This window comes from Aethina tumida, chromosome 4 (genome assembly GCF_024364675.1).
Source record: "Aethina tumida isolate Nest 87 chromosome 4, icAetTumi1.1, whole genome shotgun sequence".
Classification (NCBI taxonomy): Eukaryota; Metazoa; Arthropoda; class Insecta; order Coleoptera; family Nitidulidae; genus Aethina; species Aethina tumida.
This window is the reverse complement of record NC_065438.1, coordinates 20,688,424-20,713,289: the sequence shown is the minus strand read 5'-3', so window position 1 is coordinate 20,713,289 and position 24,866 is coordinate 20,688,424.

The window sequence follows — 24,866 nt, the reverse complement described above, 5'->3', positions numbered from 1 at the left end:
AAGCCCAGACTTACAGCTGAATTCTGGGACAAATATGATAAAGGCCATTATCCTGATTTTCCTCCTCCAAGTCATAACACGCTGCATATGTAATTACATCACTGTAATGCACTTCAGCATCACTGAAGAATTTGATTAAAACCTGTCTAATTTAAGACAAAAGCAGAGGTATGTAAATGCATGAAGAAATAAAGAGATTGTAGAGTGAAAAAAGTGTGTAGAAATGTGTGTACACGACTCTCTTTAATTCTTTTTTGGAAGCCAAGACTTGCAGCTGATTTTTGGGACAAATATGATAAAAGCCATTCTACTGATTTTCCTCCCCCAGGTCATAACATGTTACATATGAAATTACATCACTGTAATGCATTTCAGCATCACTGAAGAATTTGTTTAAAACCTGGCTAATTTAAAACAAAAGCAAAGGTAGTGTATGAAAAAATAAAGAGATTGTACTGTGGAAAAATGTGTGTAGAAATGTGTGTACACGACTTTCTACAATTCTTTTTTGAGAGCCCAGACTTACAGCAGATTCCTGGGACAAATATGATGCAGGTCATTCTACTGATTTACTTCCTCCAGGTCATAATTGCATTTATAATTACATCACTGTAATGCACATCAGCATCAGTGAAGAGTTTGATTAAAATCTGGTTAATGTAAGACATACATGAAGCTGAAATGAAACAGACTTGAAATTTGTCATGGGTCCCACCATTAAATTCAACGTTTTTTTTATTTGGCCGTCGGGCTATTATTTTTTGGATTTTGCGCCAAAGACAAGGGAGGCTGGAGCGTCGCGCACACTTTCATCAATGTCGCAGAATAATATGGCCGTATTATGTGTATAGGAGTTATGGTTTCGGGGGCGTTCTGGCATATTAACGAGTAAGGTGCTAGGCGGAGAGAGAGACATATCTACGTCCATATAAAGTGAATCCTCGAGCCGTTTTGTCGGCAGTTTATGCTTGGAAATGCAAAATCCCGACTGTTTTACATTTCAGTAAGCTCATATTTAATGGCACAGTCTGTGAACTATATTCCCCGGGATCGGGACGCATATGCTACCCCTCCGCTATACCAGATTTAGAGCAGCTTAGATTTTATGGAGCAAATGAAATTACATCCCCCTTTAAAATATGATGAGCTCTCCCGATAATGAAACCGACTCAATCTTCGGTTATCTGTCTCGGATACAAAGCGACGCACTAAACGTGCGACAAAGTAGGTTTATGACACCTCTAAAAATTCGTTACGTTCAATTCCGCTGACGGATTTTAATTACGCACAAAACACAATGACCTTGACGTCGTCGTAGGGCCCAGCGCCGAAGACGATCCTATCGCCGGTACCGTACGGTAAACATCCAGTCGCTCATATTAATAACCTGATATCCGCATATTACAATGCGCCTTTCTCTGTAAAAAAGGCCCGGGGCCGTTTGTCTCTTCTCACACGCTTCTTCATTCATATTTATCACCATGAGGACCGCGATTACATCAGCATAACTGTTTATTATGCATGTAACTGTTGATCATTCAATGGACAAGGCTTTGAGGAGCTAACGCAGCGCCTACCACACTGTTTTCGGAATTGTCTGGCTGTGTGAAAAAGGCCGACGCTACGATATTTGCATAATATTAACTGGCGGAGGAAAAAAACATGTCTTTCTTCAAAATCTAGTTTGAATGGCTCAGTCATTATGTTTGGTCTCTGTGGAAAAAGCCGACAGGGTGATATTTGTATATGATTAAGTTTTTAAATTTAGAAATTTGAAGGTGTGAAAATGATGATGAATTTGTAAAGTCTGGTTTTGTAACTTAACGATGGGATGTGTGGAAAAGGTCGAAAAGGCGGTATTTGATATTATTAACTACTGAAGAAAACAAGTTGCATTTCTTCATAATATAAACTCTTCTCTAGATTCAATCTTTAACATTAGAATTGGAGAAGTGAAAATGATGATGAAGGCAAAAATATGTTTTTCTGTATAATCTGGTTTGGTTCGTCTCTAGATGAAGACTTTAACTTAAGGATGGGATCTGTGGAAAAGGTCGAGGAGACGGTATTTGATATTATTAAGTACTGAAGAAAACAAGTTGCCTTCCTTCATAATATAAACTCTTCTCTAGATTCAATCTTTAACTTTAGAATTGGAGGAGTGAAAATGATGATGAAGGCAAAAATAAGTTTTTCTGTATAATCTGGTTTGGTTCTTCTTTAGATGCAGACTTTAACTTCAGGATGGGATCTGTGCAAAAGGTCGAGAAGATGGTATTTGATATTATTAAGTACTGAAGAAATAAGTTGCCATTCTTCATAATATAAACTCTTCTCTAGATTCAAACTTTAACTTTAGAATTAGAGGAGTGAAAATGATGATGAAGGCAAAAATATGTTTTTCTGTATAATCTGGTTTGGTTCTTCTCTAGATGCAGACTTTAACTTCAGAATGGGATCTGTGGAAAAGGTCGAGGAGACGGTATTTGATATTATTAAGTACTAAACAAAACAAGTTGCCGTCCTTCATAATCTGAACTTTTCTCTAGATTCAATCTTTAACTTTAGAATTGGAGAAGTGAAAATGATGATGAAGGCAAAAATATGTTTTTCTGTATAATCTGGTTTGGTTCGTCTCTAGATGAAGACTTTAACTTAAGGATGAGATCTGTGGAAAAGGTCGAGGAGACGGTATTTGATATTATTAAGTACTGAAGAAAACAAGTTGCCTTCCTTCATAATATAAACTCTTCTCTAGATTCAATCTTTAACTTTAGAATTGGAGGAGTGAAAATGATGATGAAGGCAAAAATAGGTTTTTCTGTATAATCTGATTTGATTCTTCTTTAGATGCAAACTTTAACTTCAAGATGGGATCTGTGCAAAAGGTCGAGAAGACGGTATTTGATATTATTAAGTACTGAAGAAATAAGTTGCCATTCTTCATAATATAAACTCTTCTCTAGATTCATTCTTTAACTTTAGAATTGGAGAAGTGAAAATGATGATGAAGGCAAAAATATGTTTTTCTGTATAATCTGGTTTGGTTCTTCTCTAGATGCAGACTTTAACTTCAGGATGGGATCTGTGGAAAAGGTCGAGGAGACGGTATTTGATATTAATAAGTACTGAAGAAAACAAGTTGCCTTTCTTCATAATATAAACTCTTCTCTAGATTCAAACTTTAACTTTAGAATTAGAGGAGAGAAAATGATGATGAAGGCAAAAATATGTTTTTCTGTATAATCTGGTTTGGTTCTTCTCTAGATGCAGACTTTAACTTCAGAATGGGATCTGTGGAAAAGGTCGAGGAGACGGTATTTGATATTATTATGTACTGAAGAAAACAAGTTGCCTTTTTTCATTACATAAACTCTTCTCTAGATTCAATCTTTAACCTTCGAATTGGAGAAGTAAAATGATGATGAAGGCAAATATATGTTTTTCTGTATAATCTAGTTTGGTTCTTCTCTAGATGCAGACTTTAACTTCAGGATGGGATCTGTGGAAAAGGTCGAGGAGACAGTATTTGATATTATTAAGTACTAAAAAAAACAAGTTGCCTTCCTTCATAATATAAACTCTTCTCTAGATTCAATCTTTAACTTTAGAATTGGAGAAGTGAAAATGATGATGAAGGTTTCTTCTGTATAATCTGGTTTGGTTCTTCTCTAGATACAGACTTTAACTTCAGGATGGGATCTGTGGAAAAGGTCGAGGAGACGGTATTTGATATTATTAAGTACTGAAGAAAACAAGTTGCTTTTCTTCATAATATAAACTCTTCTCTAGATTCAATCTTTAACTTTAGAATTGGAGAAGTGAAAATGATGATGAAGGCTTCTTCTGTATAATCTGTTTTGGTTCTTCTCTAGATACAGACTTTAACTTAAGGATGGGATGTGTTGAATAGGTCGAGGAGCTTTGCTAAAAAATTTCTCTTCTCTACACTCAATCTTTGTCTCTAGAATGAAGATGTGAAAATGATTATGAAGGTAAAAAAATGTTTCTCTATAGAACCTGATTTGATCCTTCTTCAAACCAAAAAACATTAACTTAAGAAATTTTATTGAAAACTATTTGGCTTTATTATCATTCTTACACCTCCCATTGCAAAGTTAAAAACTGTGTCTAGAAAACAGTCTTGATATATTTTTAAGAACATATTAGTTCCTTTTCTTTCATACATTTATCTCAGTTAACATATTATTGATTTCTTGTCATTGATATGGATTTTATCTATTACTGGACCTTCAAATTTAGTTCAAGGAAGAATAGTTTTCCAACAACATACATCCGCATTTTCTTTTTCCTATTTTCGATATTTACTCTACCTAATTTGTAAGTCAGTCATTTAATTAAATTAACCACAATAACTCAAATAAACTAGTACATCGTTTCATAGTTTTTGCACAGCCTTATTAAAATAAACATATCCCAAAGCACGTTTTTAACCCAGATTCATTAAATTAAATATATCAATCCGCCTGTTAAAATAACCGGTCAACAGATAACATAGACAACAACACAAACACATTACAGATAACTTTTAGTTGCCAATTAAAATATTAACACACCTCGCATAAATTAATAATACTAATAAAGCCTCGAAGCCTTTATGCGGCACACATGGCGAGAAAGCGGGAGCCAGAACCATGGTCTCAATTACTTAAATTTTTCCTGCAACATGAACGTAGCACGGCACGCCGGGCGGGGGAGGAGGTTAATCGCTTTAAACGACATAATCTGATGATGTCGGGGGCGCTAGGAAAATTTGAATATAACCGGCATTAAATCCCCGACGCTCCCCCGAGGTGCGCTATTAATTATTTTATCGAGCGGGCGAGGCGCGGAGGGAGGTGCCATAATCCCCGGATCTCCAAGCAACTGGGCGCAAGAGGCAATTTTGCACATTTCGGTACGTATGTAAACGGGATATCGGATTGCCTTAATCCGTTAATAGAGGCGTCGCGACGGTCATTTCACGACCTGATGTGCCCATTAATATCCGGGACCCTCTCGTCATAATTGAGGCGAAAGGAAACGGACGACGTCGGCCGTAATGCCATTATTAACCCATCGAAGTAGCTCGTCTCGTTTTAACAAAAGGGTGGACGTGTGTCGCGATTAATTATTTTCCGCGTTTTGATCCTCCCGTCGCACCCGATTGGCTTTTTGTTGTACCGCCGCCGAACGTGCGAGGTATCTAACTCTTCTGTTTCAGTTGTGGAACGGGCCGGTCGGCGATAAATCAGCGGTGAAGCGACATTAAATAATAACACGCGATTAGGGTTGAGATTGTAACACAATTGCGGAATCCAGTAGTCGGAAAGGAACACAGTAAGTTATAACATAATCCTTTGAACAAAGCAATTTGTGTGGGTGGTAGTTTGCGTAAACTAATCGGATCATCGAGTGCATATAGTCGTTATCATTGTACGGCATTGTTATTGTTACCAGACAATACCGAGTATAGTTAGGTAGCTTTTATCGTCAGCTCGGGCCGTAAGAGGAATCGTGGAAACAGCTCCAGCTCTCCAGCAATCGACAACATTAAGATCTTCAAAACTCTTTATGGGTAGTTTTAAAGGAAAACCACTGATGCTATTCACACGTTGTAAATCCGATTTTTATTTTATTCAAAAATGTGATTGCTTTGCATACTTTCATTAATTTCTTTTTATATATTGTAATGTATAAACATAAAAAGGTGATAGTATAAGAGTAAAAAAGGGTCAAATTATATTTTGCAGGGGTAAAAGGCAGTTTAGAAAAGGGCCTATCTAGATTTTGAAGAATGAAGGAAAATATCAATATTAAAACATTTTCTTAATTTTAAGGTGAAAAAATGATGAAGACAGAAATAGCTAAATTTTGGTTTGGCCATTCATTGGACTCAGTTTTTAACTTAAGAATGGGATATAAGGAAGAAAGAAAAAATAATTCTCTTCTTCAAAATCTTGCCAGCCTTTGTTCCAGTCTTTAATTTTATCATGGAAACTGTAAAAAGGATGATGAAGGTCAAGATGTTTGACTCTTTTCTAGACCCAGTCTTTAACACTTTATATAAGGTTGTCATATTTGAATGAACAAGATCTACAAACTGCAGACCAGCAACATGAAGAGCACTTTCTTCAAAATTGATTATTTCTACAAATCTGTAACAATTTATATGAATCTAATTCAGGATTTAAGTTAATTACTACTTGTAACTGTCTTCTAGTTACTGTGAAGTTGAAGACTTAAGCTGATAATAATGAGGAAAAACATTTTATAAAAGGTTGACATATTTGAAGAAGCAAGATCTAACAGCTGAAGATCAGGAAATTGAAAAGCCCTTCTTCAAATTTGATTATTTCTACAAATCTGTAACAAATTATGTGAATCTACTTCAGGATTTAAGCTGCTTTCTACTTTTAACTGTTTTCTAATTACTGTAATGTCATGATTGAAGACTTAAGTTGATAAAAATTAGAAAGAACATTTTATTAAGGTTGACATATTTGAAGGAGCAAGATCTACCAGCTGAAGACGAGGAACTTGAAGTGCCCTTCTTTAAAATGGATTATTTCTACAAATCTGTAACAAATTATATAAATCTAGTTCGGGATTTAAGCTTCTTTCTACTTGTAACTGTCTTCTAATTACTGTAAAATTGCAAAGTTATAATTGAAGAGTTAAGTTGATGAAAATGAAGAACCTTTAATATAAGGTTGACTTATTTGAAGGAACAAGATCTGTAAGCTGAAGACCAGGAACTTGAAGAGCTCTTCTTCAAAATTGATTATTTTTACAAATATGTAACAGTTTATGTAAGTCTAGCTTAGGATTTACCTTGTACCTGTCTTCTAGTTACTGTAAAGTTATAATTGAATGAATGAAATGAAGAAGAATATTTTGCATAAAGTCGTCATATTCGAAAGAGCAAGATTTACAAGCTGAAGAGCAGTAATTTGAAGATCCCTTCTTCAAATTTGATTATTTCTACAAATCTGTATCAAATTATGTGAATTTACTTCAGGATTTAAGCTGCTTTCTACTTTTAACTGTTTTCTAATTACTGTAATGTCATGATTGAAGACTTAAGTTGATAAAAATTAGAAAGAACATTTTATTAAGGTTGACATATTTGAAGGAGCGAGATCTACCAGCTGAAGACGAGGAACTTGAAGTGCCCTTCTTCAAAATGGATTATTTCTACAAATCTGTAACAAATTATATAAATCTAGTTCAGGATTTAAGCTTCTTTCTACTTGTAACTGTCTTCTAATTACTGTAAAGTTGCAAAGTTATAATTGAAGAGTTAAGTTGATGAAAATGAAGAACCTTTAATATAAGGTTGACATATTTGAAGGAACAAGATCTATAAGCTGAAGACCAGGAACTTGAAGAGCTCTTCTTCAAAATTGATTATTTTTACAAATATGTAACAGTTTATGTAAGTCTAGTTTAGGATTTAAGCTTCTTTCTACTTGTACCTGTCTTCTAGTTACTGTAAAGTTATAATTGAATGAATGAAATGAAGAAGAATATTTTGCATAAAGTCGTCATATTTGAAAGAGCAAGATCTACAAGCTGAAGAGCAGTAATTTGAAGATCCCTTCTTCAAAATTGATTATTTCTACAAATCTGTAACAATTTATACTAATCTACTTCAGAATTTAAGCTTCTTTCTATTTGTAACAATCTTCTAGTTACTGTAAAATTAAAATTTGAGACTTAAGTTGGTAAAAAAAAGAATAACATGTTATATAAGGTTGACATATTTGAAAGTACAAGATCTATCAGCTGAAGACCAGAAACTTGAAGATCTGTTCTTCAAAATTGATTATTTCTACAAATGTATAACAATTTATATGAGACTAGTTCAGGATTTAAATATCTTTGTACTTGTAATTGTATTTTAGTTACTGTAAAATTATAATTGAAGAGTTGATAAAACATTTTACATAAAGTTGACATATTTGTAGGAGCAAGATCTACAAACTGAAGACCAGCAACTTGAAGAGCCCTTCATCAAAATTGATTATTCATACAAATCTGTAACAATTTATATGAATTTCGTTCAGGATTTAATCTTCTTTCTACTTGTAACTGTCTTCTAGTTACTGTAATGTTATAATTGAAGAGTTATGTTGATAAAAATGAAGAAGAACATTAATCTGATTAATTATCAGAAAATTTTTAAGTAAAATATTTTTCATATTCTCTATTTGAACACACGGTAGGATTTTACAAAGATTTATGCTCTTCTAATTTAATCTGTAAACTATTTTCTTGTCACTGTCAAGTTACTTTGGAAAACTCTTGGAAGAGTCAAGTTGATAAAAATTTAGAAGAATATTGTAATAGATTATCACTCTTTTGTACAAGTTTTGGATTCTTTACTTATCATCTATTGTTCAGGTTTTGGGTTTTATAGGTTTTTCTTTCTGCTGCAAATTATTATTGAGGATTCAAGTGTAAAGATTAATATTTTAGATAAGGTTAAACATATAATATTACAATAATTTATTCTCCGAATTTCAACTCATCATTATTTTCATAAGAAATTAGGCTCAAAAGCTGAATAACAACAATTTACCACAAAATTGACTACTATAAATCTGTAATAATGTTTACGAAATTATCTAATATAAACTAATCAATTTTCTAGTTCCTAACTACTACGGTGTCACTTGGACCTTCTTACTCCTTTTGTACAAACATAAATAAAATAACGAAACATCAAACACAGCTTTGCTCCAATCTCTTATTAATATTTGCCTAATCCCATTTAAGATCCGACTATAATCCCAAAATCCACGTGACTCAGTGACCGGATTATTAAAAGGCGTTGAAAAATTCATATAAACACACAACCGTTCACCGTTGTTCGAACCCTTATTAATAGAATCATTAACCCCTCTCACGCTTTAATACATTACACTTTGCAGCTGCCTGCGAACTTTGAATATTTAAACAGGTTGAATTAAATTAATACTTAATGGCTCAATTTTAATACGCAGACATTCATTCTCAATTATACGTGCTGGGGATTTGTTCTTTCGTTCGTTTTAATATAAGCTGTCACGGTTTTTTTGATAAATTGCCCAGCGCCTTCATGCACTTTAAATTTATAACGATAATAAATGCAAGTTTAGTCCGGCCTGTCATCGACCAACTCATATAATGCAAATTAACTGATAACGTCTTAATGTGTTAGTTGTTGGGTTAAGTTTTCATGTAAATTATGTAAAAACGATGAAACATGTGTAAATCAACTATGAAATTACTACATATTTTCATAAAGCTTTAAGGCGCAACCTTAATGGTCCGTTTAATGGCCTGTCTTAATCATTGGCGTGTGTAAACCTCAAGATAATTAATTCTGAGCATTATAACTTCCACGTTGGTAGAATGGAAGTGCGGCGCAGCAAGTTTGTTGGCTTATTGAAGATTTTGACTGAAAAAAAAAGGAAAAGAACTGGTGTCGTATGATAATATTAGACGAAAGTTTATCGTGGTTATGGCGTGGGGCCATATGAAAAGCCAATATGCAGTAAATAGGAAAAGTCTCGGGAAGCCATCAAACCACGACTTTGCGTGGTTATAGGGCGCACGTCATAAATCTGATATTCACAATTCAATATCGATATGAGAGCGACGCGTGAGCCCATAAAACGGGGAGAAAACATAACATATTGGCACTCGACGTCCCCATCCCCCCATTCACGTAATATCCCAGGAATCCCTACACCTGTAGAACTGGCGGCACATCCGCGGAAAACCTTGGCACCCTCGCCCCCGCGACGCCGGACTAACGGCCGTTTTCCCACTTGTGGCTTATGAGTTCGGCACGTTGCCTTCCCGCCACTCTCCGAAGGTGATGGAAAGAGGGAATCTGTCCGAAATGATTGAGGTCTCTCACGGACTATAACATCATATTACGGCGGATATCCCGGGGAACAGATGATAAGTGTGCTGTCAGGACGGCACGTCGGGGGAATACCCGTCGCGTGTTACTTATGCCAACATGATATTCGCTATTATCTCCTTCGATTTTATTACGCCATCGATCTTCGGGCCGAAGTTCCGACGGGTTTTTGTGCCGCTAAATCCTAAAACTGCAATTTGTTAATGGACTTAATTTGTAATGTTTGGAAAAAATACCTTGCAATTTTTGTTTTTTGAAAACGGCGTGCAATGAAAAAGTGCAGCTATTAATCCGGCGCAACATTTTAAAAGCGAAAGATCATTTATCCGTGGACGGAAAGAGCCGGGCCCGAAAATATTTCCTATTAATTTTTTATCGGAACCGATAAAGCTTGGCATGTGTTTGGATGTAAAATAAATCAAGGTTTGAATACCGATATGAGAGGGCTGCGGGGAGGAGGAAGTGGAGCTGGCTATTGACCGAGGCATCGGAAGCAAAAACCCATAACCTTTCAACTTTATATATATAAAATGCTGCAATAAAAATCACCTACGTGGCTCAATGGCTATCTATCAACCGATATTATCGGCGGACTAAAGACCCGTTTCGCTTTCGAGCATCGAATCCATATGTGACGTGCAATCATATTAAAAAAGACGGCAATACATCATGACTTTATGCGATATGCTTGTATTGCCTTTCGGACCGGCGAACTCGTCCGGCCTTAAGTTTGATGGGGACAGGGGATAACGTATAAGTTCCTTTTTCTCTCGTACGTTTACGTACGGACGAGGTCCACTGACCCACCGATAACTTATTATTGATTATTTGTCGTGATATTTTCTCATATTATTTTATCGGATAATGGAAAATATCCGCGACTTATGGCTTTCTTTATTGATATGGATTTTATCTATGGCCCGACCTCCCGATTCAATTCAACGAAGATTATGTTATTTATCGTTCTACTTACACAAATAGTTTTACGACAACACACATCCGCATTTTCTCTATCCTATTTTCGTTATTTACTGTCGTATCTACCTAATTTTTAATTCGACTGTTTAATTAAATTAAGATACACGTCCCATAGTGAAGGTAAAGACTTTATATCTTCAATTATTACTTTACAGTAACTAGAAAGCAGTTACAAGCATAAAGAAGCTTAAATCCTGAACTAGACCCATATAACTTATTACAGATTTATAGAAATAATCAATTTTTATGAAGGGCTCTTCAAGTTGCCGGTCTTCAGCTTATAGTTCATGCTCCTTCAAATATGTCAATCTTACATAAAAAGTTCTTCCTCATTTTTATCAACTAAGTCTTCAATTCTAACTTTACAGTAACTAAAATACAATTACAAGTAGAAAGAAACTTAAATTCTGAACTAGATGCATATAAATTGTTACAGATTTGTAGAAATAATCAATTTTGAAGAAGGGCTCTTCAAGTTGCTGGTCTTCAGCTTGTAGATCTAGCTTCTTCAAATATCTCAATCTTATATAAAAGGTTCTTCCTCGTTTTTATCAAATTAAGTCTTCAATCATAACTTTACAGTAACTAGAAGTCAGTTACAAGTAGAAAGAAGCTCAAATCCTGAACTAGATTTATATAAATTATTACAGATTTGTAGAAATATTCAATTTTTGAAGAAAGGCTCTTCAAGTTGTTGGTCTTCAGCTTGTAGATCATGATCCTTCAAATATGTTAATCTTATGTAAAATGTTCCCCCTCATTATTATCAACTTAAGTCTTCAATTCTAACTATACAGTAACTAAAATACAATTACAAGTAGAAAGAAACTTAAATTCTGAACTAGATGCATATAAATTGTTACAGATTTGTAGAAATAATCAATTTTGAAGAAGGGCTCTTCAAGTTGCTGGTCTTCAGCTTGTAGATCTAGCTTCTTCAAATATCTCAATCTTATATAAAAGGTTCTTCCTCGTTTTTATCGAATTAAGTTTTCAATCATAACTTTACAGTAACTAGAAGTCAGTTACAAGTAGAAAGAAGCTCAAATCCTGAACTAGATTCATATAAATTGTTACAGATTTGTAGAAATAATCAATTTTTGATGAAAGGCTCTTCAAGTTGCTGGTCTTCAGCTTGTAGATCTAGCTTCTTCAAATATCTCAATCTTATATAAAAGGTTCTTCCTCGTTTTTATCAAATTAAGTCTTCAATCATAACTTTACAGTAACTAGAAGTCAGTTACAAGTAGAAAGAAGCTCAAATCCTGAACTAGATTTATATAAATTATTACAGATTTGTAGAAATATTCAATTTTTGAAGAAAGGCTCTTCAAGTTGCTGGTCTTCAGCTTGTAGATCATGATCCTTCAAATATGTTAATCTTATGTAAAATGTTCCCCCTCATTATTATCAACTTAAGTCTTCAATTCTAACTTTACAGTAACTAAAATACAATTACAAGTAGAAAGAAACTTAAATTCTGAACTAGATGCATATAAATTGTTACAGATTTGTAGAAATAATCAATTTGGAAGAAGGGCTCTTCAAGTTGCTGGTCTTCAGCTTGTAGATCTAGCTTCTTCAAATATCTCAATCTTATATAAAAGGTTCTTCCTCGTTTTTATCGAATTAAGTTTTCAATCATAACTTTACAGTAACTAGAAGTCAGTTACAAGTAGAAAGAAGCTCAAATCCTGAACTAGATTCATATAAATTGTTACAGATTTGTAGAAATAATCAATTTTTGATGAAAGGCTCTTCAAGTTGCTGGTCTTCAGCTTGTAGATCTAGCTTCTTCAAATATCTCAATCTTATATAAAAGGTTCTTCCTCGTTTTTATCAAATTAAGTCTTCAATCATAACTTTACAGTAACTAGAAGTCAGTTACAAGTAGAAAGAAGCTCAAATCCTGAACTAGATTTATATAAATTATTACAGATTTGTAGAAATATTCAATTTTTGAAGAAAGGCTCTTCAAGTTGTGGGTCTTCAGCTTGTAGATCTAGCTTCTTCAAATATCTCAATCTTATATAAAAGGTTCTTCCTCGTTTTTATCGAATTAAGTCTTCAATCATAACTTTACAGTAACTAGAAGTCAGTTACAAGTAGAAAGAAGCTCAAATCCTGAACTAGATTCATATAAATTGTTACAGATTTGTAGAAATAATCAATTTTGAAGAAGGGCTCTTCAAGTTGCTGGTCTTCATCTTGTAGATCTAGCTTCTTCAAATATCTCAATCTTATAAAAAATGTTCTTCCTCGTTTTTATCAACTTAAGTCTTCAATTCTAACTTTACACTAACTAACAGACAGTTACAAGTAGAAAGAAACTTAAATTCTGAACTGAATACATATAAATTGTTACAGATTTTTAGAAATAATCAATTTTGATGAACGACTCTTCAAGTTGTTGGTCTTCAGCTTTACAATAACTGGAAATCAGTTACAAGTAGAAAGAAATTTAAATTCTGAACTAGATAAATATTTACAGATTTGTACAACTAATTAATTTTGAAGAAGGGCTCTTCAAGTTGTTGGTGGTCAACGGGTAGATACTGCTCCATTAAGTATGTCAACCTTAAGTAAAATGTTCTTCCTCATTTTTATCAACCTAAGTCTTCAATTACAGTAACTTTCTAGTTACTGTACTGTTACAAGTAGAAGGAAGCTTAAATTCTAAACTAGATTCATATACAGTGTTACAGTGTATTGTAGAAATCGATCAATTTGGCCTCAAGTTGTTGGTCTTCAGCTTCTGGATTTTATTCCTTAAAATAACTCATCTTGAAACAAAATAATAAAATATTTTACTGAAGATTCTAGTTAGATAACGACTCATATCTGATCCAAACAGTTGAAAATTTTTGCGAGATTAAAAAGAAACCTGAAACGGGCCGGTGCTGCGGAATGTCCAACGGCGACAAAGCAAATAGCACGAATTATATCAGTCTACGTTATGCATAACAATAAAATCCAAAGAATGAGAGTGTCTTACGAGAATCGCGTCAGGTTGAGTGATGTACGGGTTTTATTTCTGTATCTATGTCATATTAGCGGTGTTTAATTGCAATGTGCAAATGCCAAATCTAAATTAGTTGGCAAATCTGTTTCTAATAGACAGTTATGCGCGTGCTGACATTAACATTATCCTGGTTGACGTATAAATAAAACGAGTGGCAAAAAAGGAAAATTGAAATTCCCGTCGGGATGGTTTTATGTCTGCGTTTTAGACACATCAGTAATTTCTCCGTAGAATATTTCGTGCGTTTTTTTTTTTTATTTTTGGTTTTTTCCTTCGTTTTTCAAGGCAAAAGGCAGCGATGAAACGTGTTTGTTCATCTAAATGCTCCGTCCATTATTTCTAAAGGCGTTGTGCAGTTGTTCCCGCTCAATTTTATAAATACACGTCGTGATTTAAACGGGTCGTGTTTTGAGGGATACGCACGGCGTTTATCTTTTGAAATCGCCGTCGTTCGTCACTTTGACACTTTCATATGCGCTACGCCCAAACACCGCTTCAATTATCTCTTCCTATTATGTGCAAGTGCTAAATTTATAACTGAACTTAAGCCCCAGTCATCAACATTATTATCCTCAACTTTAAGGTAAATAGTTCGTTATACAGCCTTTGCGTCTGGCTACTTTGAAAATGTATAAGTTAAATCTTCAATATTTTTATGATTTTATAAAAGTCATCAATTTTCTGGTAAGAAATCTTTAAATTGCTGTTTTTCAGCAGTTGTATGTACAAGTTGACACATCTCAATTTTTTATTTAAGGTCTTGAGTCATATCTCAAGGTTATGTAGTGTTCTTCACTTTTATCAGCTTGAATCTTCAATAATAACTTCACAGTAATTAAAAAAGTTGTCCAATTTTTTTTATAATATTATAGAGAAACCCAAAACTTGAACATGTAAAATTCATCAACATTTTTATACTTTTATAGAAAACATCTATTTTCAGGAAAATATATTCAAATTGCTGTTTTTCAGCCTTTATTTCGTCTTGCTTTCGAAAGAAGATCCTATATATAATTAGACAACAGAAGATATATATTTTTCAAGATTTTGCTCAGAATGAATTACATCTCAAGGTTAGATAAAGTGTTCTTCACTTTTATCAGCTTGAATCTTCAATGATAACTTCACAGTAACTAGAAAGTAGTACATTTTTTATAATATTAGAGAGAAATCCAAAACTTGAACATGTTATTTTTATCAATATTTTTATGCTTTTATAGAAATTATCAATTTTCAGGAGAATATCTTTAAATTGCTGTTTTTCAGCCTCTATTTCTTATTTCTTTGGAGAGAAAATCCTACATACAATTAGACAACAGAAGAAACATATTATTCAAGATTTTGCTTCAAATGAATTACATCTCAAGGTTATGAAAATTGTTCTTCACTTTTATCAGCTTGTATCTTCAATGATAACTTCAGAGTAATTAGAAAATTGTCCATTTTTTTATAATATTAGAGAAACACCCAAAACTTGAACATATTATTTTTATCGATATTTTTATATTTTTATAGAAAATATTAATTTTCAGGAAAATATCTTCAAATTACTGTTTTTCAGTCTTAATTTCTTACTTCTTTGGAAAGAAGATCCTATATACAATAAGACAACAGAAAAATTATATTATTTAAGATTTTGCTTAGAATGAATTACATCCCAAGGTTTTGTAAAGTGCTCTTCACTTTTATCAGTTTGAATCTTCAATGACAACTTCACAGTAACTAGAAAGTTGCTCATTTTTTTATAATATTATAGAGAAACCCAAAACTTGAACATGTTATTTTCATCAATATTTTTATACTATTGTAGAAATTATCAGTTTTCAGGAAAATATCTCCAAATTGCTTTTTTTCAACTTTCAACAGAAGAAACATATTATTGAAGATTTTGCTTAGAATGCGTTACATCTCAAGGTTATGTAAAGTGTTCTTCACTTTCATCAGTTTGAATATTCAATAATAACTTCACAGTAACCAGAAATTTGTCCATTTTTTATAATATTATAGAGAAACTCAAAACTTGAACATGTTATTTTCATCAATATTTTTATACTATTGTAGAAATTATCAATTTTCAGGAAAATATCTTTAAATCTTCTGTTTTTCAGCCTTTATTTCTTATTTCTTCGGAAAGAAGATCCTATATACAATTAAACAACAAAAGAAACATATTATTCAAGATTTTGCTTCGAATGAATTACATTTCAAGGTTATGAAAAGTGTTCTTCACTTTTATCAGCTTAAATCTTCAATTATAACTTGACAGTAATTAGAAAATTGCCAATTTTTTATAATATTAAGGAGAAACCCAAAACTTGAACATGTTATTTTCATCAATATTTTTATATTTTTATAGAAAATATTAATTCTCAGGAAAATATCTTCAAATTACTGTTTTCCAGTCTTTATTTCTTACTTCTTTGGAAAGAAGATCCCATATACAATAAGACAACAGAAAAAATATATTATTCAAAATTTTGCTTAGAATTTATCAGCTTGAGTCTTCAATGATAACTTCACAGTAACTAGAAAGTTGTCCATTTTTTTATAATATTAGAGAGACACCCAAAATTTGAACATGTTATTTTTATCAATATTTTTATACTATTGTAGAAATTATCAGTTTTCAGGAAAATATCTACAAATAGCTTTTTTCAGCTTTTAGTTCTTAGTGCTTTGGAAAGAAGATCCTGTATACAATTAGACAACAGAAGAAACATATTATTCATGATTTTGCTTAGAATGAATTACATCTCAAGGTTATGTAAAGTTTTCTTCATCTTTTATCAGCTTGAATCTTCAATGATAACAATAAAACTGAAACCAGAAAGTTGTCCATTTTTTTATAATATTAGAGAGAAACCCAAAACTTGAACACGTTATTTTCAACAATATTATTACACTTTTATAGAAATTATCAATTTAAAACGTAACCATATATTTGCTTCTATTTGTTTTGAACAGAAAGAAGATTTTACTTAAGATTTAACAGAAACGAGAGAACTCTTTATATTTTTTATGAAATTAAACCAAAGCTTAAACCAATTAAATTTATCAACATTTTTATGTTTGTATAAAAGTCATAATCTTTAAGGTAAATTATTTGCTTGTTATGTGCAAGTGTTAAACCGAGGCTGTTTCATCAATTTAGAAAGGAGCTCGTTGACTCAAATCCGCGGAGCCGAGACGAAAAATTATAAATGATATGATTTAATTATCTTGTCGGTGCACGTTTTGAAAATCTTGGCAATGCGACCGGTATATTCATTCATATACGACGACAGTGTTTATGATGCCATTACGGCATAATGTCTGTGGGACCTGGCCACATAATGGCGCAATTAATAATCCAACCATACCAGTCATTTGTTTGTAGATGAATGAAATGATAAAATATATACCTGTCCATGCGTCCCGGCTGCGCCGACAGGTAATTATATTCCGAAAGCACCGCAGCTTTTATGACTTACTCTCTCCCCGTCCTTCGATTGTCCATAACGGATCAAATCGAATGAAATCCAATCGTCGGACAAAACGACGGCTACAAAGTAACATCGGACGCAGACACCCCTTTTTGTTATTCAAAAAAAAAGGGGACGATTCACGTGATATTTGCAATTGACGCATTTCATTTACTTATTACGCCTCGCAAATTGATTTCATGCCGAGCACCGGACCCGCTACATTTTTTTATCGACGGACGCTCAATTATGGCACGGAAAAATGTACCATAAAATCGGGCGATTTAATTTTCATCCGTCACAAATCCTCCGCTTGTTATGTATTCAAATTGAATTTAAAATTTATATGACATTAAACGGTCTCCCCGTCGCCGTTCACGGGCACCGGGAAGAAAAAGATAATTTGCTTTTTCAATTTTCTACTTATGTTTCGGTGTGTACCCAAGTTCGAACGGCATCGATTCATTTTGTGCTGCGTTTTAATTCGATTTCGCTCCGACATTCTTCGACCGACGTTCTTGGCACCGTTTTAATAAGCATCTGCTTAGCGATTCAAATTTTGTTTAATACATACGCCTGTATGATAAACAATAACCGCATTAACATATTATTACACGGTGTAAACAGTTCTCAGTGAATTGGACAGTTATGTTTTCATAATCTACGAACGTGTCGGGATTTGTAAGTGTTTCAGCCGATTGAATATTAAGTTATGACGTGCCATTAACATAAAATATCGTTTTAATTTCATTTTTTAAATGGTGCGATAAGAAAATATGGTAATTTCTAGTCCATCAGCGAATAATTAAAGGCAATTTCTATTTATATGACATATTGTGACGTGGCACCGGCTAATTGTAAAACCAAGTAGCACCGAGGTTGCTAAAAAGGAGTCCATATTAATTTCAAAATGCCACCTAAAAGCATTTTATCTCGACGGACGGACCAATTATAATAATTGAAATTTCCCGAATCATGTTTAATGGAACGTGAATATTTATTCAAAACCATCGGACCACCCCAATTATTAGCGAAGGTAACAATTTTAATTGGTGAAGGAGTAATCCGGCACGGATAACAGTTGATTAATTGGAATTGTTGAAGATAAAATTCCGATAAGATAAAATAATTCGTCTTTACTAAATTACGCTCCGTCCAATAATTAAGCCAAAAACTTAAATGCACCTAATTTATCTCGCGACAGCAGCGAAATAATAAAAAAAAAAAAGAAAGGAAATCGTGTGCCCATCCATTAATTCGGAACGCAAAACCATATGATCGATATTGAACCGAAATGAAATTTGATTATCGGCTTAAAATAACGTCATTGAACACCTCCAACAACGGCGAATTATTCAAGGGGTGACGTATATTCCGACCCTTCGCAATGACCCTAAATCCCGCTGTGAACCGCGCCACATTCCATATACAGATTTATATATTTTATAAGGGTGGATTATGCAATTGACGGATTTCATTTGCTTATTACGCGCTCCAAATTGATTTTAAAATGGCCCACGTAAATCCGGTGGTCCATTGTTCCAAATCATTTCATTGAGTGGATCTCCTGCAAGGCTTTTTTTGTTGATAAGATATTAAATTTCACGTTTTAATTTTTGTATCTAAAATGTTATGAAAATTAATTTTTTTTTCGAAATATGTTTATTAATTATTATTAATATTTTTATGTTTTTTTTTTCTATAAATACTCAATAATTATCAGTATCTTTGAGTAAAACTAGATTTTTTTTTCTAAGAAATACACTAAAACTGATAATTTTGGAAATACAATTATTTAATTTGGTTCAAAATTTTTCTAAAACAAAAAGTTTTTTTGTACTCTATATTTAATTTTAATGATTTAATTAATATTTTTGAAAATGATTTGTATAATTTTGATTCATTAATTATTGTATTTTTTTATTTTAATATTTATTTAATTCAACAATTATCATATATTTTTTTTTAATATTCCATAATTTGGAAAAAAATATGACAATTGAATCTTATACAGCAAGACTAGATTTAATATTTTTTTTTTCTAAATACACAAAAATTGAAAATTTTGAAAAATCAGTTTGGCCTAAAATTTTTTTACTTTTCATATTTAATTTTAAAAATGTAATTAATATTTTTGATAATGATTTGTATAATTTTGATTTCTTCATCACTTAATTGAATATTTATTTAATTCTGAAAAACTGAAAATTTTGAAAAAACAATTATTTAATTTGATCCAAAATTTTTCTAAAACAAAAGTATTTTTAATCTCGATATTTAATTTTAGAGAATTAATTATTATTTTTGAGATTGATTTGTATAATTTTGATTTATTCATAATTTTGTTTTTTCAATTTAATATTTATTTAATTCAACAATTTTTTTAATTTTCCATAATTTGGAACAAATATGAGTTCTATTAAGTATAATTTAACCAATTTGAATTGAAACATTTTGAGTGAAACTAGATTTATTATTTTTTCTAAGAAATACACAAAACCTGAAAATTGAAAAATCAATTATTTAATTTGGTCTAAAATTTTTCTAAAACAAAAAGTTTTTTACTCTCCCTATCTAATTTTAGAGATTTAATTAATATTTTTGGAAATGAATTGTATAATTTTAATTTAATATTTATTTAATTCAACAATTATCAAATTTTTTTAATTGTCCATAATTTGGAAATAATATAAGTCCTATTAATATGATTTAAACCAATTTCAAATGACACATTTTGAGTAAAACGGGATTTATTATTTTTTCTAAGAAATACACAAAAATTGAAACTTTTGAAAAATCAATTACTTAATATGGTCCAAAATTTTTCTAAAACAAAAAGTTTTTTACTATCCATATTTACTTTTAGAGATTTAATTAATATTTTCAAGGATTAATTATATAATTTTGAATTCTTTCTAATTGTTTTTTTACTTTAATATTTATTTAATTCAACAATTATCAGATTTTTTTAATTTTCCATAATTTGGTTCTATAATATATGATTCAATGGAACTAAAATTAAATTTATTATTTTTTTTATAATACACTAAAACTGAAAATTTTTAAAAAATAATTATTTAGTTTGGTCCAAATTTTTTTCTAAAACAAAAGATTTTTTTACTCTACATATTTAATTTTGGAGGTTTAATTAATATTTTTGAATGATTATAATTCTTATTATTATTTTTTATTTATATTATATTTCTTATTCAATGATATTATTAATTTTCTAAAATTTAGAAAATTTAGTTCCATCAATTAAACCAATTTCAAATTCAAATTTTAAGGGTAAAATTATTTCAAAACAGATAATTAAAAAAATATATTTGATTTAGTCCTATATTTTTCTACAACAAAATGTAGTTTTACTCTCTATATTTGGATTTGGAGTACCAACTAATCTTTTTCAAAATTGGATATATTAAAATTTTTATTTTTTTTTTGTATTTAGTCTTTGGTTAATTCAAGAATTTGTGAGAATATATGAAAAAAATTATATTTTATAAAATTCCTAATTCCAATTTGAAACAGAAAATATTAGGTTAAAAATAATTTATTATTTTTCTGAGATGCAACCAGAAACATAAAATTTTAAAAAATGGTCTATATTTTCTAAAATAAAACAAAATTTTACTCATTAAATATCAGTTTGGAATTTCAGATATATCTTGAATGTTTTATTATTTTGAATTGTCAAAGTTTAATAAAATTTCAAAGAACATCTTATTTCTAAATCATAATTTAAACTTTTTTCAGATCGAACATTTTTAGAATAATTTTGTATTATTTTTTCTGAAGTACCTGAAAAATGAAAAAAAAAAAAGGATTATTCAGTTTGATTTAATATTTTTTTAAATATTTAATCTTTGATCAATCGACGAATTCATAAGTCTGGCCAATTCATTTAATATTAATAATTCAATTAATATTAATAACTAAAAAATATAAAAAAGAATCATTTAATTTGTCCCAATATATTCCTCATCACACTGTCTTTTAGACGTCTTCACATGGATTCCTCATATATATATTTTTTTGGATTATAGTTCAATTTCGTGCTTTTTTGCGGGAAAGCAGCGGAATTAGGGTAGCAATTTGCGAGATAAGAAACTGCTGCCGCCCCGTCCATATGAACTTTCCCGTGCAAATCCCCTCAAGATTTTATAAATTGTGTTCCTTATCTGGAAGAATTAATGGAAACAATATGTGTTTCCCGGTCGGTGGGCCGCTAAACAATAGCAATATGGCGTTGGCTGGATAAGTGAGCATTTGTTGTGGGCCCAGGCAAAAGTTACATGGATAGAAGGAGCGGGATCTCGGCCGCGTTCCTGGAGGAGAGATTAAGTGCCAGCGCCTGCGGCAGATACAGATAACAGCGTACACTAATCCGAATAACAACATTAAATACGACTCCAATTTGCCGCACTGTGGATTCGGAATGATTCTCGCTTACCGCAGACCCCGGCGACCACCTAAGAAATCCTTCAACGACCTCATGGAAACCCTCATCGGGATGTGTTTGTCTCCTCCTGTCTGTCCTGCGGTTCAGCGACAAATTACGGCTTTATTGCCGGGCCACTGTCAAAATATAACGGATGCAACGCAAATAGTTTCCACCACGATCTGTGGGAATAAATAGTGGATGCGTGCATCTTGAAGTGATATAATACCGTCCGTCCGCACATCACTATTTCAAGAGCGATTAGCGAAACGATCCCGTAAATTATAGGCCGCGTCTCGCCAGCCGCAGGACCATTACTCAACGGACAAGATATTCAAAAATGAATAAGCCGAGCGAAAATTCAAGTGCAGATATTACGGCGATAGATCAAGAGTGTATGGCCGTTTGGACGGGACGAGCGGCGGCATTAATACGTGTCGCGGATGGGCGAAATCTTTGATCTTTTAATTTATATTATTATGAATGGGCGAGAAGATTTAATTACGGAACGGCTCGAGTGATTTAGAGGTTTACAAACACGCCCGGCTGACTCCTAATCACGCCCTATTCATCATACGAGCCGTTCACGGCCCGTCATATTTATACACCACTCATATTTACAACGTTTACAGGCGATGCTTAAATTTAATTAATTGCCCGCTTCGATTAGTTATGACGTCGGATTTGCTCACGGTTTTCCTGGCACGCCTCCCGAGCGATATGATTTATGGCTTCCCGAAATATCTCGGGCGTCAGGAGCTCTTTAGGCAATCTGACTTTAACAGTTCCTTAAACCTATAAGCTGTCAGCGAGGTAAGTAGATTTAACAAATGTACAGATTCATTTTGAGTTAATTGAGTGAAACCCCCTCTTTTTCAAAGATAAAATTGGGAAAGAATTATTGGAGGTAACAAAGGAAATATTATTTATGTTAGAAACTCAGTTTGAGTGTCTGTTAAAAGAAATTTTTCTAAGGGCTGACCTAATTTAGTTCTACTGTTAGCTCCTATATAATTTTTATATTTTTTAAGATTATATTTTTAAGGTCCCTTCTACCTATAAAAGTTGCTATTCTATCAATTAAAATTAGTCTTTAAAATGAAGTTTTTATCATGACAGACCTAATTTTTTAGTTCTGGTATCAGATTTTGAATAAATATTCTACAAAAGTCGTAGATCCTCAGGTATTAGAGTAGATTTTTTAAAGACTATATTTTTAAGGTCTTCTCTATCTATAAAAGTTGTTATTCTATCAATTAAAATTGGTCTATAAAATGAAGTTTTTACCATGGCAGATCTAATTTTTTATTTCTGGTATCAGATTTTGAATAAATATTCTACAAAAGTCGTAGATCCTCAGGTATTAGAGTAGATTTTTTAAAGAAAATATTTTTAAGGTCTTCTCTACCTATAAAAATTGTTATTCTATCAATTAAAATTGGTCTTTAAAATTAACTTTTTACCGTGGCAGATCTAATTTTTTAATTCTGGCGTCAGATTTTGTATAAATATTCTACAAAAGTCGTAGATCCTCAAGTATTACAGCAGACTTTTTAAAGAATATATTTTTAAGGTCTTCTCTACCTATAAAAGTTGTTACTTTATAAAATAAAATTGATCTTTAAAATGAAGTTTTTACCATGACAGACCTAATTTTTTAGTTCTGGTGTCATATTTTGTATAAATATTCTACAAAAGTCGTAAATCCTCAGATATTACAGTAGACTTTTTGAAGAATATATTTTTAAGGTCTTCTCTACTTATAAAAGTTGTTATTCTATCAGTTAAAATTGGTCTATAAAATCAAGTTTTTACCATGGCAAACATAATTTTTTTTACTCTGGTGGCAGATTTTGTATAAATATTCTACAAAAATCGTGGATCCTCAGGTATTACAGTAGACTTTTAAGAAATATATTTTTAAGGTCTCTACCTATAAAAGTTGTTACTCTGTCAATTAAAATTAGTCTTTAAAATGAAGTTTTTACCACGGCAGACCTAATTTTTTATTTCTGGTATCAGATTTTGAATAAATATTCTACAAAAGTCGTCAATTCTCAGATATTACAGTAGATTTTTTAAAGAATATATTTTTAAGGTCTTCCCTACCTATAAAAGTTGTTATTCTATCAATTAAAATTGATCTTTAAAATTAACTTTTTACCATGGCAGATCTAATTTTTTAATTCTGGTGTCAGATTTTGTATAAATATTCTACAAAAGTCGTAGATCCTCAAGTATTACAGTAGACTTTTTAAAGGATATATTTTTAAGGTCTTCTCTACTTATAAAAGTTGTTACTCTATAAAATAAAATTGGTCTTTAAAATAAAGTTTTTACCATGACAGACCTAATTTTTTAGTTCTGGTGTCAGATTTTATATAATTATTCTAAGAAAGTCGTAGATCCTTAGGTATTACAGTAGACTTTATAAAGAATATATTTTAAGGTCTTCTCCACTTATAAAAGTTGTTACTCTATTAATTAAAATTTGTCTTTAAAATTAAGTTTTTGCCATGACTGACATAATTTTTTTAGTTATGGTGTCAGACTTTGTATAAATATTCTACAAAAGTCGTAGATCCTCAGATATTACAGTAGCCTTTTTAAAGAATACATATTTAAGGTCTTCTCTACCTATAAAAGTTGTTACTCTATCAATTAAAATTGGTCTTTAAAATGAAGTTCTTACCATGGCAGACCTAATTTTTTAGTTTTGGTGTCTCATTTTGTATAAATATTCTACAAAAGTTAGAGATAGAATTTTTTAAAAATTCGTTGATAAGGTCTCTTCTATCGGTTAAAATTGTGACTTTAATTTATGTCGAATTGAATTGGTTGCAATTTTAGTATCCTATAAACTTAGATCAGATTTTATCCTATTCAAATTACAGAGGTGTGTTCCTCGATGTAATATAAACATTAATAAACCATCCCAGTCAAGCATGACAGGTGGCCAAAGTGTGATGTCTTACAGCTTTCGTAAAGGGGACACCATAGAAAACACTAACTATTGCTTCATTGTGCATCGGTCATATCACCACACCG